This window comes from Myxine glutinosa, chromosome 13 (assembly GCF_964187855.1).
Source record: "Myxine glutinosa chromosome 13, kmMyxGlut1.1, whole genome shotgun sequence".
NCBI classification, from domain to species: domain Eukaryota; kingdom Metazoa; phylum Chordata; class Myxini; order Myxiniformes; family Myxinidae; genus Myxine; species Myxine glutinosa.
The window spans coordinates 93,978,802-93,992,153 of NC_136273.1; the positions used below are offsets into that span (position 1 = coordinate 93,978,802).

Consider the following 13,352-nt stretch of genomic DNA (forward strand, 5'->3'; position numbering starts at 1 on the left):
CGATTCATATAATATATTGTTTAGTTATCGTCGATGAGGAATTTGGGGGCCCGATTAACTGCAGCGCCATCCGAGCTGCGGCGTCGGGACGATACATTCATTGTACGGTAACATCACGCACTTACGGGCACGTCCTATATATATAGTACGGGCATGTCCTAGTATATTTAATTCCCTTTAGGCTGGTTAAAAAAAAAATCCTGTTTATCATCGCCGCCCGCCCCATAAAAGTCGTCCGCCCCTAAAAAAAATTTTTTTCTTTGCTCGCGAAGTCAGTAAAATCCGTTCCCACTCAGTGGAACAGGTTCGAATTTTGTATGTGCTCGCGTACTGTCTGTAGTCAGGCAGATAGGTGCATCCATCATAAGAATTGTGGGTTTAGACATACAAGCATGAAATTTGGCACAGTCATAGATAATAATCTAATGAATAATTCCAGATATGGACCCACCGCGAAAACGTCCTATGGTAGCCATGGCGGCCATTTTACAAAATGGCCGTTTTGACCGCGATTATTTTTTACCGGACGACACAAATGCTTCTTTATGTTCTCATGAAATGACTCTAGATACACATATATGCCATAATTGTATTATATCAATATTATATTGATATATGCCATACTGATTTTACTTGGCAGTCCTCATCAAATGAACCTGTGAATGTAGCTGCAGTTTGGAACATTTCTCTACGTACTATCTCCGCTGCCCTTGCAAGACATATGGCTTCGTCATCGTAGTCTTCTTTGCAGACTTTACGGAGGGCAGGTCCTACATCTTTATCAAATGCGAGTAGTATATCATGCCCTTCCTTATGAGCCGTAAGGTCTGGGATTTGGGCCAGGATACGATTTTTTAACTCTGTGCTATGTTGTCTGACATGCTGCTCCACTCCAAGTTGTTCTAGACGATTAGAATAAAGTTTGACGAGATCTGCAAGTTTAAAGACAGGGGCAAGCTCTTCATCTATTCTTGTTTCATCGATAAATGACAGCAACTCGGCTAGTGCAATCCCATGGTTGACTTTATCAGTTGTGTCCATCTTCTGTTTATCTTGTAATGATTTAGTTTTGTTGTGAAGTGAAACAAGACACCTTGGATGATATTTTGCATCTTGTGCGACCATGTCCCCAGCACTCAATTTTGCAAGTAGCCTCTCGTCCTGCAGGTCTAATGCACATCTTCGTACGCGTGAGTCTAGACGAAAAGTCGATGCCTCACGGAGTGGTTCGGAAGTTGACACATCTTCGCATAAAACACAGACATCCGATGCTGCCACTTCATGATGAGCGACTTGACGAGTGTATTTCTTGGATGGAGTAGCATCAGGGTCGCAACCCTGTGTGCATTTCCTTTTTTCTGCTCGTTGTAGTTTTATATTATTGAATTTTGTATGGCAAGATTTGTGCCACTTGGCATTGTTCTCCAGAAACGTAGCTTCAATGCCATTCCCGTCATCAAGGTGTCCTAATTCTAGTGGCATCGGTAATTCGTGAAGTTCATTGAAACGTCTGATGTTGAAGGCAACGGTAGAATAACCAACTCCAACATCGTGCCGTTTTGATTCTGCTGGGCATTGCAAACTTTCTCGTGTGATTTTTTGGCACAAAACGCACTTGTTCCAATCCGTCTGTACCTGCGCCTTTGATTGTCCAGGTTGCAGTGGATCCACTAGCTGATAACTCTTAGACATTTCGCTGTTCGAAACACCAACTGAAAAAAAAGATAAGATACGATAACAAGTTGCAATAAATAAATAAAAACTTTATTTAATTTGCTAATTTGCACTTTATTTAATTTGCTAATTTGCACTAATTTGCATAAAAATGAGACGTGGGACATTTTTTCAACTATTTAACATAGCAAATCATTTCTACACATTTTTTCCTATCTATAGACACCAATGAGAAGTATATTTCGGGGGGGTGCACGAGACCCCTATCTAGCCACTAGACTAAAAGCGGCCATTTTGTAAAATGGCCGCCACGGCTACCATAGGACGTTTTCGCGGTGGGTCCATATCTGGAATTATTCATTAGACTATTATCTATGACTGTGCCAAATTTCATGCTTGTACGTATAAACCCACAATTGTTACACCTATCTGCCTGACTACTGAGCCAAGTTACATGTGAGCGACAGTTTGACAGAAAATGCCGTTTGTTGTTTGCCAAATTCGGCGAACGTCCAGTGTTCTAAAGGCCAGGGTTGGTGTCAAAATGCCAGAAAATATCACTCCAGACGAACTGTATTATGAGCTCGTGTCGGGAACGCTTGATGGTAAGAAATATAACAGTTTTAATGTACATTGTTGTTGTTGTTGTTGTTGTTGTTGAATATTTAGTATGTGCGGGTTTTCCCCTCACTCGCCATTTACGTGGACCGCAAGGTTTTGCTTCTGATAAATGGGGTGTGCGCTTCCTTATTTTATTCATAAAGAATGGTGGGAAATGTTGAACTCCAGTTCTGTTCTAAACTAAAATCTGTCGATATATCTGCACTGGGATCCCAGATCTGTATTTCTAGTTTTCATTCCCGGGTGGTTCAAAATTCCAAACCAAATCCAGACTTGGAAAAAACAGAATTTCAGTACAAAACACTGAATTTGATCTGAGACTGATGAATACTTGCAGTTATTAGTTATGAAAGGGTGTGTGTGTGTGTGTGTGTGTGTGTGTGTGGAGGGGGGGGGGGGGGTGCTCATTTTTTCAATGTACAATTTTTCCCCACATTTTTGTTGTTTGAAGCTTGATGTTTGTGGCTTGGCTGATAGATAAACAGTAGAGTAGACAATATACAAGTATATTTTATAGTGATTTTTCTTTTTCAGGTGTACCAATTGAGGACACCAATGGAGTGGTAAACATCTCAGTGGGAGATAAAAAGACTATGACCCATGTTGCAGCTAGAGATTCAACATTGGCAGATGTCATCAATACCCTTGGAAATTTCATTGAGTTCGTTATTACTGTCCTGGATCAGCCAAACCAACAGAAGACCAATGAACATAATGCCTTCGATATGTATGAATGCCATGGCAATAGCTGCTGATAGATACATGTAATATGGATGGCAACCGGACATTATTCTTAAAAGCCGAAGTTTTGGTCCACCATTGTTATATGTATCAGCAAATATTAAAAGTAAACAGAACTCAATGTGACATAGGTTTCTTTATTTTCTTTATTTGAATCGTATGAGTGCGTACATACGAAGGTTTACTAGTTTAGAAATCATAACATGATTCATCATGTATTTCCGATAAAGTATATTTAAGAAAAAAACATGTTGTGCGTTGAATAATCCATTAAAATTTCACTCTGAAAACAAAAACAAAAAAAACCCCCGCCCTCCCTGCCCACTTTTTTGAAAAAAAGTGATGATAAACAGGAATTTTTTTTAAACCAGCCTTACTATGAGGGGTACCGGAAAGTAATGTCGTTTTTTAAAGCTGTCTGTTCCTCTTTGAAAAACGACATTATTTTCTGGTACCTCTAATAGATGCAGAAGAATACGCTCTTTAAGAATATACATAATACATAATTACATATGCATCTTCAGGTAACTCATATTCCCCTCTAAGCTGTTGAGAAAATTTGTGTTTTGTTGACTTAAGCTCCACAAATAAATAAATTCAAAAATTTACGATCTTTCAAAAGAAGCATTTCAAAAACAAGGAATTATTTCGACAGAATAATTGCAAATAAAATGTTAATCTATACAATAAAGAAGGACTGTCCATCTGTCTGTCCGTCCCCGAACTACTCCATCAGTTTTGGGGCTCGCCAGCAGATCCCAGCAGGTGTCCCAAGGTGGGTGGGAGGTTTCATGAATTTCCACCCGTACAAAACCGCGCTGCCTCCGCATGTAAACTCATTCATGGGTTCGGCACAAGCAGTTTCGCCATGGTGGAATCGTTCACTGGTTCGGTAATATCTCAATACAATAATGATTTTGCGTTTCCACCCGTATGACGCCGATATTTCTCTGCGTGTAAACACATTCGCGGCTTCGGCAATTTCTCAATACAATTCAGATTCTCGTTTATCAACTTCATCATCATAATTAAAGGTACATTGATTTTACACAGTACTACTACCACAAATTTGGGGTCAGCCCCACCAAATTTTCTGTGCAGCTTTTGGGATCCCTGCACGTGTCCGAAAGTGGCTGGGAGTTTTCATAAAATTTCTCAAAATGTTTTTTTGGGGGGGATTTTGGGCTACCACTCGTGCGTAGTGCAGGGTACCTCACCAGTGTACAATATAACCATTGAGATTTGTATGTACAGAACCCCTCCACCTCCACACAGCCCCATTTCCCATCTCGCCTACATGCACACACTCCTTCCCCATAAGTACAATGCAACTGTAGCCTACATTTAAGGTTTGAACAGGTCCCATCACCACACCATCTCCCATTACCATACAAATGTAATACACAGATGGCCCCTTATCACCTTTATTCACAAAATAATTATACAAGAGAGCACATGACACAAAAATCATCGTAACGAATACTTATGTATCCAACATTAAGCAAACAACAGCTTTCTAACCAAAATTAGATTTGTCTTCTCCATATTCTCAGAATAAAGATTTGACGCAAATTTCCTGACAAAACCCAAATGATAAAATTATGGCCTTGACACGCACACACACACACACACACACACACGTGGGATTGCAAAACCCCATCTCCCGCTGCAAGGGGGACAGAATAACAATGTGCTCCCATAATGGTAAATTGACATATTTTGTTGTCGGGTATTTCAAAGAGGAGTAAAATTTATTAAGGAATGGGTTATTCATTTATATAATCAACAAGAACGCCACTCAGTAGAGCGCATACTCCCGCCGTGGGTCAAGTTGGAATAATACTGTTGCGGAGATGAGGACTGTATTTTTTTTTTGATTATGTGTATTGTGGTAAATTGGTGTGAATTATTATTATTGTTGTTGTTATTCTGTGCCTCCTGCCTCTGGAGCTGTGTAAAGATCAAAAGGGCGTCCCATAGTCCACAAGCATACACGTCAGCCAATCATAGAATATCCATGTTCGATAGTTATATCTTATTCTGTGTTTTAGGATAAGGCTGTGTCTCCCATTAATTGAAATACTCCATTGCACCAGTGAAAGAGAATAGACCCCCTTTCCTTCCCATCCCCAAAAATCTCCCTTTCCCTCCCCTCCAAAAACCTCCATTGACCTCATATTACATCCCCTCTCGTCATTGCCGAGCCTCGATTGCTCATATTACCTCCCCTCCAATAACCACCATTGACCTCATATTACCTCCCCTCCAATAACCACCATTGACCTCATATTACCTCCCCTCCAATAACCGCCATTGACCATGGGCTTTGAGTCGGAGAAGAAAGGCGTGTCTCCACCTCGTCAGAGGGGAGGAGGGGCGCGCCCGCCCGTCGTCATCCAGGGCGGAGCCCGAGGGTCGCGCGACCAACCAGGGCCGAGGTGGGCACCCCCGATGGGCGTGTCCAAAGCGCCGGGGGCGTAATCGCTGGAGGCGCTATAAAAGGCGCAAAACGGAAGTGGTAAAAGAGAGAACTGAGAAGGGTTGTTGAGAGAGAAGGGTTGTTGAGAGAGAAGGGTTGTTGAGAGAGAAGGGTTGTTGAGAGAGAAGAGTTGGTTGCAGGAGTTGGTTGCAAGGTTGTTGGTTGCGGAAGTTGGTTGCAGGAGTTGGTTGCAAGGTTGTTGGTTGCGGAAGTTGGTTGCAAAAGGAGTCGGTGGTCAGTTGGTTGCGGTGAGGAGTCGGTGGTGAGGAGTGAGAGAAACACGACAGAGTTGAGGGTTTGGACCAGACAAGTCCGGGGAACGCAGCGGACGGCGGCCGCAGCAGCCAGACCACCCAACCGCCAAAGGGGGCCTGAACGGCGGTTTGGAGCAGGGCCGAAGAGGAACGGCGGCTGCTGAACGCGCCGGTTGTGCTGCATGACCCCCCTTGGACCTCCCTCCCCCTCCAGCCATCCACATCCTGCCATTTCAGCAATTCCCCGCGTGAGTCAGCGTTTTGTTTGTTCTGTCCCTGGGTATTTAATTAAGTCTGTAGGTAAGCTAAATTTGCACTGTGTCACCTGCGTCTTGTGCTTGTAAATAAACGTAATTGTTACTTTTTGCTTGTGTGTAAATAGTAGGAATAAATGTAGTAGTATTTCAAACCTTTTTTTTGTCTTCCTTTTTCCTCTTGCATTGCGTCGTTTCTGTCTTTTCCCTCATTGAGCAGCTAGGGTGCGATACGGCCAAAGTCTGGGTGAATCGGGTGAGTTTTGTTAGGTCGCGGTTTTACACCACCGCTCGGTCTATAACATCTTAACCGCGATCAGTAACAATTGGTGTCTGGGAGTGGGATTCGAGGCCCGAACCAAATTTTTTAAACGAATAGAAAAAAAAAAAAAAATTTGGTCAAAATTTGGAGCGGACGAAATTTGTTTTGTTTTATAAAGTAAAACCCGAATTTTGAAATCGCGCCATGGCTGTTCAAGGCGACGGGATGCCGGTGGGAGAGATAGAGGGGTTAGAAGTAACCCAGGACTTCGGGGAAGAAAGGGAGGAGGAAAATGGCAATGTGGTTGCGGGAATATCAGGCGCGCAAAATGGCGCGCTCGCGCACGTGGTTGAAGGGTCCCAAAATAGCGGCGCCGCGGAGGGCGAGCCCGCGGTGGCGGCTGGGGACGCTGGGCAAACCGGGTTTGACCTCAGATTATTCTTGACCCAACTGATGGCAAAAATGGATGCTCAGGGTGAGCGATTGGAGGGCCAAATGGGGGTAATGAGGGACGAAGCGAGGGCTCAGAGTGAGCAATTGGGGGTAATGGGAAACCAAATGGGGGTAATGAGGGATGAAGCGAGGGGTACCGGTGAGGGGTTAGACAACGGGATAAAAGAGGTAAAGAATGGGTTAAAGGGGGTGGAAAACAGAATGGCTGCCCAGGAGAATCAGTTAGAGGGGGTGAAAAATGGGTTAATGGGGTTAGAAAATAGGATGGAGGACAAATTGCGGGAAATAGGGGAACAATCCGCCCGGGAAATCGAACAGATGGGGAACCAGATGGAGGAAATACGACGAGGGGTGAGTGAGGAGGTCTCGGGGCTACGCGAGGAGGTAAAGCGAGGCGAAAAGCGTATAGAGAAAGAGGTGAGAAATAATACGGCAAAGTTACAGGGGGGAATAGAAGATCTGACGAAAGGAGTAGAACAGCTGACAGTGGGACAAAAAGAACTAGCGGACCAAGTGGAAAAGAACACTGCAGTACTCGGAGGGTTAAAGGCGACACAAAAAGAAATTAAAAATGACTTGATAGCGACACAGAGGCAATGTCAGATGGTACGTGAGGAACTGACAAGGAGGGTGGACGAGGTGACAGAGATAATGGAGACAAAGGACCGGCAGGTGAGGATGCACATAGAGACGGTCACGGTAGCCCTAGAGGATGAACTTGAGGAGACGCACCAAGAAATAAAAGAGGTTAAACAAAAACTAGAGGAAGTGGAAGAAGAGGTGAGTGAAATTAAGAAGGGACGGACAGAAACTAAGAGAGAAATCCAGGAGGAGGTAATGGAATATGTACAAGGTCTGTGTTCAAATCATGATGAGGTGCTCACTAACCAAATAAAAAGTTTGCAGGTGGCAAAGGAGGTGCAGAGACGAAGTACGGAGGTGAGTGGCAATGTATATGATGTGAGGAAAGCTTCAGTCGGCTTGGGGATTGGTTTGGATCCGGGTGTTCGTGAAAGGCCGTTGGTGAAGTGTGTGACAGGTCAGGTGTGCGAAAAAAGAGGTGTGCGAGAATGTCCGACCATGGGGTGTGTGAGGAAAAAGTGCACGCCGAGGAGTGAGTGTGCCGTCAAGAGTGAGTTGGTCGAAGCGCGTGTGCGAGGGGGTACATGGAAGCGCGGTGTGGTGAGTGTTACAGAGGATGTAACGAGAGAGTGTACACCTGTGGTGAGTGTTACAAAGGATGTAACGAGGAAGTGTACGCCTGTGGTGAGTGTTACAGAGGATGTAACGGGAGGGTGTGCGCGAGAAAGGTGTGTAACGGACGGGTGCATGAGGAAAGAGTGTGCTGTCGAGAGTAAGGGTGAGTGCGCGGTCAAGAATGGAGGTGAGAGTAGTGAGAGTGAAACGGAGCGTGAGTTGGTTATGACAGGTGAGCGAGGATGTACACCTGGAATGGAAGGATGCACACCTGGAATGGTAGAGCGTGTGTGGGAAGGCACATTTGAGATGGTCGTGAGGCACGCGGTTGGGTGTGCGGGTGAGAGCACACCTGTGATCGTCACAAAGGAGGTGACCGAGAAAGGGGCGCGGAGAGGTGTGTTGGTGAGGTGTGCTACCAACGAATGTGTGCCAAAGTGTTCGGTGGTCAGGTGTGTGACCAAGGCTGTGAGTGGAATGAGGGTACCTGGGTGTGTAAGGAAAGGTACGAGGAGCATGGGCACGGCTGGATGTGTGAGCAAGGAACGGGCTGCGGGGTGTAAGCGTCCAGGTGAAGCATCGACGGTAACCAGGTTAGAGGTTAGGTCGACTTTTAGCCGAAGCGGGCCTTCGGTGCGTGCCGGGCTTCGCGTGCCGCGAGAACCAGCGGGGATCCGAGCCACGGCGGGTTCGAAAGGACCGCCGTGCGCGATCCACGCTGGGCCTCGCGTGGAACGGCCGCGTCCGGGCTCCACTAGGCGGAGCGGGCCGCCCGATAGGAAGGGTCGTCATGGCGACCACTTGCTATTGAGACGTGCCGGCAGGTCGAGATCGGGACAGTGGATGGCTCCGTGCCGAGATGGTGCGTGGGATCTCGGCACGGGTAAGCCCCCGTCCCTGCCACGAATGCGGGACGTATCCAGCGGCTGGTACAAAAGAATCCGCGTTCATGGCTCGGCTGTACGAAGCCGAGCTTTCGAAGGAAATTGCGCACCGAGAGGATGTAATAAGTAGACGGGTGATGAGGATAGTGTTTTGGCCCCGAAATTAGAAAAAAAGCAAAATTTGATGATGGTATGGGTAGAATTGGCAGTAAATGGAAAATTTTTGAGTTGTTGGATTTGGACGAGCGAAATTGGTAGTGAGAGACCCCCGATGTGGTGGGATGGCAAATCCACCATCCCTCACAGTGGGGGCAAAGGAGCAATAGTTTATGGGGTGTATGGCAGTGAAAACTAGCCCGGGTGGGTTAGGATATGGTGTGTAGGGATCTAGCGAAGATGACATTAGGTAACGTTAAGTTTAGTTAGTGACTGATACCTGTAGTGGGGACGCAGGTAGTTTAGTGTGGTTGATAATGACGTGGGAGCGCAATAGTTTAAAGGGACGACTGGGAAGCGCAAGTTTCAGAGGGGAGTAGTCAGCTGAGATGATGCCGTGTGTGTGAGGATTGAACAGGTGTGATTGCACAGGTGTGCAACTGAACAGGTGTGTGGAGCAGTGTATGAGGGAGTAGTGGTGATTGTGTGTTGTGTTGACCAACTGGTCCAGGAAGAGGAGGAGGGTGCAGGTGGCACCAGGTAGGATTGCACAGGTGTGCAACGACAGGTGAATGAAAGACAGGTGTATGGAATAAATGCTATGGAGTATTGGAATGGATGGTCGTGGAGTGAGTATGGTGGAAATTGTGGAGTGGAGTGGATGGTGCGAAGGTGTGAATGGGGGAAGAGTGGACCCCCATCACGGATACCCGGGGCGGGTAGTGTAAGTGTTAGGTAGAGGGTACAGGTAAATTGTGGTTGGATATTGGCATCTGTGGTGCGGTTGGAAGAATGATGTTTGGATGGGTGCATTAGTGTTGTGGAAATGGCTGGGCGTGTAGCCTGTTAGTGTGTGTAGTTGGTTTGGGCACTCCACCACTGTAAGGATGTCGGCCAGGTGAGGCCGCAGGTGGGCTCTGGGAGCCGGTAGTAGTTGTTGTGGATGGGGCCCGAGGATCCGGAGGACGGACCCGGGTAGCCCAGTGCCAGAGGGCACCATGGGGTGACAGAGCCAGGAGAGGGGCTGCCCCCAGTTAGATAGGTTAGGGTGAGGAGCTAGGTAAGCTCGGGTGGCAACTACAGTGGTGGAGGTGTGCAGGTGGGTAGACCTGTTGGGAGAGCTACACGTCGCGGCCCAGAAATTGTGCGAGGGCACCGGGAGATGAATCGGGGGAGTGAGACCCCAAATTGAGAAGCACCACAGTTTGGTCAATGGGGATTGGTTGTTAGAACCCATAGTGTAAGTGGCCAATGGATTGGCAGGGAAAGACCCCGGGTAGTGTAAAGTGTGTTAAAGTCATTTAGAGGATAGTTAGGATGAAGGATCTCCTCGCACCATCTGCACCCACTCACCTGAGGTGACAGGTAACTCCACACCATGCCATGTTTTATTATTTTTTATTGTGCAAATGTTTGGAATGTGAGACGCATCATGACGTGGGTGTGACATTGTGCGTGATTCCATCTCTCCCTCCTTATGAGGATTGATGATGAATTTGGTGATGGCAAATTTTGGATAGAGGGATTGTGGTGACGAATTTGGTATAGAGGAAATATGGGGAAGACGTGACAGTAGTGACAAATTTGTAAATGTGTAGATTTTTGTACATATGGGGTGAGGGCAAGGGTAGGTGACAGGGGGGTGACGTACGGTAGGGACGAGCTTTCTCACTTCGCCCTCCGTACGCATTTCGCCTTGCATTGCCTTATTGATGTGTACCCTTGTGACCTTACCCCTCGCTCATTTGTCTATCCCCTTTTGTCTCCCACATGACCTGTGCGCCATTGGGTGCCGAGGGGAGCGTGCGTGGGTCGGCCATTGTGCGCCCGAAATTCCCAGAACCAGCTGTCTGCATCGATGCACCACATTATGGACCACATGTTTGTGGCCGAGCACCACGTATGGACCCCATGGGTTGGGGCATGGCCCCTCTGCTGGAACCGGCCATGAGGGCCCGAAATCTTGCTGGCGGACCTTGGCCACAGGGCACCGATGCCCCACAGGTGAACTACACTAGTCGGCCCTGTGGGCCATAAATAAAGTAAAAATGGACACGTTGGGTGCATTTCATTTTATGCTCAAATAGGCCGCCAGTAAGAAAATGAAAGGAAATGACAACATCTGGAAGAAAATAATAACCAGCAGAGGGAGCCGAAGAGCAAGAGATCACCTGCAGGGTTTGGGTTTGTTGGATTTATTTTATTGATGAACAGTGGTGACTGCACTGATTGGTGCTTGAGGGTGTGTTGGTGCGTTTTTGGGTGCTTTTAATGGTGCGTCGATGCAGAGCAGACTGTCTCCCCCCCAGAAAGAACAATTACAGGTCCTGGGTTAGTTTTGTAAATAAAAATAGCGTCAATTGTAAATAATGCTCCCCACCGTCAGTGTATAGTTTGAAGACCATTCCGCAATTCGGTTAACTGTGGGCGTAAGTCTGTTAGGCAGGGTGCAATGGAGCAGCGGGACACATTTATTTATGGTTTAAAACTGTCGCACTCAGGGTCAGGTTAAAAATAGAGGGAACTACACCTACGTGTCACACTAAATAAAAGTTGTAGGCCCGGGATGTGCCTAAGAGGAGGAGGGTGCAGTGTTGCGGAGATGAGGACTGTATTTTTTTTTTTGATTATGTGTATTGTGGTAAATTGGTGTGAATTATTATTATTGTTGTTGTTATTCTGTGCCTCCTGCCTCCGGAGCTGTGTAAAGATCAAAAGGGCGTCCCATAGTCCACAAGCATACATGTCAGCCAATCATAGAATATCCATGTTCGATAGTTATATCTTATTCTGTGTTTTAGGATAAGGCTGTGTCTCCCATTAATTGAAATACTCCATTGCACCAGTGAAAGAGAATAGACCCCCTTTCCTTCCCATCCCCAAAAATCTCCCTTTCCCTCCCCTCCAAAAACCTCCATTGACCTCATATTACATCCCCTCTCGTCATTGCCGAGCCTCGATTGCTCATATTACCTCCCCTCCAATAACCACCATTGACCTCATATTACCTCCCCTCCAATAACCACCATTGACCTCATATTACCTCCCCTCCAATAACCGCCATTGACCATGGGCTTTGAGTCGGAGAAGAAAGGCGTGTCTCCACCTCGTCAGAGGGGAGGAGGGGCGCGCCCGCCCGTCGTCATCCAGGGCGGAGCCCGAGGGTCGCGCGACCAACCAGGGCCGAGGTGGGCACCCCCGATGGGCGTGTCCAAAGCGCCGGGGGCGTAATCGCTGGAGGCGCTATAAAAGGCGCAAAACGGAAGTGGTAAAAGAGAGAAGGGTTGTTGAGAGAGAAGGGTTGTTGAGAGAGAAGGGTTGTTGAGAGAGAAGAGTTGGTTGCAGGAGTTGGTTGCAAGGTTGTTGGTTGCGGAAGTTGGTTGCAGGAGTTGGTTGCAAGGTTGTTGGTTGCGGAAGTTGGTTGCAAAAGGAGTCGGTGGTCAGTTGGTTGCGGTGAGGAGTCGGTGGTGAGGAGTGAGAGAAACACGACAGAGTTGAGGGTTTGGACCAGACAAGTCCGGGGAACGCAGCGGACGGCGGCCGCAGCAGCCAGACCACCCAACCGCCAAAGGGGGCCTGAACGGCGGTTTGGAGCAGGGCCGAAGAGGAACGGCGGCTGCTGAACGCGCCGGTTGTGCTGCATGACCCCCCTTGGACCTCCCTCCCCCTCCAGCCATCCACATCCTGCCATTTCAGCAATTCCCCGCGTGAGTCAGCGTTTTGTTTGTTCTGTCCCTGGGTATTTAATTAAGTCTGTAGGTAAGCTAAATTTGCACTGTGTCACCTGCGTCTTGTGCTTGTAAATAAACGTAATTGTTTCTTTTTGCTTGTGTGTAAATAGTAGGAATAAATGTAGTAGTATTTCAAACCTTTTTTTTGTCTTCCTTTTTCCTCTTGCATTGCGTCGTTTCTGTCTTTTCCCTCATTGAGCAGCTAGGGTGCGATACGGCCAAAGTCTGGGTGAATCGGGTGAGTTTTGTTAGGTCGCGGTTTTACACCACCGCTCGGTCTATAACATCTTAACCGCGATCAGTAACAATACGTTTTGTTTAACATCCCCTCTCCCCAAAACAATAAATGAAAAAGAAAGTAGGCCGTGTCAGAGAATTTATTTTGATATATCTCGGAATTAGAGGAGAAAAACATCATTTAAGAATAAGAATAAAAGCTTTAATGCAGTAAAACAGAAAAGAGAATTCCCAAAAGTCAACTCAAGGTCAAAGGTCAACTCTAAGTCAAACTTCTAAAATGAATTCTCATCTGAAAAATTGTCACTTTTCATCCTATTGACCCGAGCTTTGATCAAGATCATCAATTTTAATCTTGATGAAATGGACAATTTGCTGGATCAATGGCAACCTTTTTGGGGGGAAGGGG

General features: G+C 46.7%; 1 long non-coding RNA gene across 1 annotated transcript; it reads left to right on the forward strand.

Moving 5' to 3' along the window:
• Positions 1–11,738: 11,738 nt before the first annotated feature.
• Positions 11,739–12,843, forward strand: LOC144888722 (uncharacterized). Its single transcript, XR_013621269.1, has 2 exons — positions 11,739–12,334; positions 12,376–12,843. It is a non-coding gene; the product is annotated as an uncharacterized LOC144888722 (long non-coding RNA).
• The last annotated feature ends 509 nt before the right edge of the window (positions 12,844–13,352 follow it).